Source organism: Dendrobium catenatum, unplaced genomic scaffold (genome assembly GCF_001605985.2).
Source record: "Dendrobium catenatum unplaced genomic scaffold, ASM160598v2 original_scaffold_267938, whole genome shotgun sequence".
In the NCBI taxonomy this organism is placed as follows: domain Eukaryota; kingdom Viridiplantae; phylum Streptophyta; class Magnoliopsida; order Asparagales; family Orchidaceae; genus Dendrobium; species Dendrobium catenatum.
The window spans coordinates 1-1,291 of NW_021586336.1; the positions used below are offsets into that span (position 1 = coordinate 1).

Sequence of the window (1,291 nt, forward strand, 5' to 3'; positions counted from 1 at the left end):
AATCGTTGATAATTATAACTATCTTTTGTTTTCCTCAGTAATGCAATCATTGAGATTTTGAAAAAATATTGGATTGGTGTGGACAATGAGGAGAAATATCTAGATGGTGAGATATTTTTACAATTAATCGCTAGTAGTTATAGTCTTCTTTTGTTTTCCTCAGTAATACTATCATTGAGATATCTCTTGGAAGTATTCTGTTGGTGATTGCCAACTAGTGACTAATCTTCTGGAAATCAAGTTTCTTATACTCATTTTGCAATGTGGAACATCAAGGATGGCCTGAAAATTCTCTTGCAACCGATGTTTTGATTTTCCCTTTTATGTTTGAGGTGAAAAGACCTTTAGAAAGCTGCTTATTTATTTATTTATTGTTGGAATTAAGTAGTCATATGTCCCACTCTTTCTCTTTCTTTCAAGAAACACGGTGGTATATATATGCACACGCATACATGCATATATAGATATATACATACATATGTGTATGATATATACATACATATGTGTATGATATACTACTTGCAATCAAATTGTCCTTAATTTTGTAGTTCTCTTTTTTTTCTCAGTAATGACATTGAGATTTCTCTTGGAAGAATTCTTTTGGTGATTGCCAACAAGTGACTGATCTTCTGGAAATCAAGTTTCTTATACTCATTTTGCAATGTCGAACATCAAGGATGGCCTGAAAATTCTAAGGCAACAGACGTTCTTATTTTCCCTATTTATGGTGAGAGGACCTTTAGAAAGCTGCATATTTATTTATTTATTGTTGGAATTAAGTAGTCATATGACCCTCTCTTTCTGTTTCTTTCATAAAGCACGTTGCAGTAATAATGGTATTTATACACACACATGTATGTATGATGTACTAATTCCATCAAATTGCCTTTAACATGAAAAATTATTGGATTGGTGTGGACACTGAGAAGAAATATCTAGATGGTGAGATATTTTTACAATTAATCGCTGATAGTTATGGTTGTCTTTTATTTTCCTGAGTATAGTAATCATTGAGAATTCTGTTGGTGATTGCCAACAAGTGACTGATGTTCTAGAAATGAAGTTTCTTATACACATTTTACAATGTCGAACATCAAGGATGGCTTGAAAATTCTAAGGCAATCGGTATTCTGATTCTCGTATTTATGCTTGAGATTAGACTATTAGAGGGCCTTTAGAAATTTGTTTATCTATTTATTTTTTGTTGGAATTAAGTAGTTATATGGACCTCTCTTTCTCTTTCTTTCGTGAAGGACAGTGCAGTAACAATGGTGTATACATATATGTCGAT

General features: G+C 32.1%; 1 long non-coding RNA gene across 1 annotated transcript; it reads left to right on the forward strand.

Annotated features, from left to right (window-relative positions):
* The first annotated feature begins 9 nt into the window (after window positions 1–9).
* LOC110106559 lies at window positions 10–928 on the forward strand. The gene is made up of 2 exons (XR_002304255.2): window positions 10–332; window positions 567–928. It is a non-coding gene; the product is annotated as an uncharacterized LOC110106559 (long non-coding RNA).
* Window positions 929–1,291: the final 363 nt, after the last annotated feature.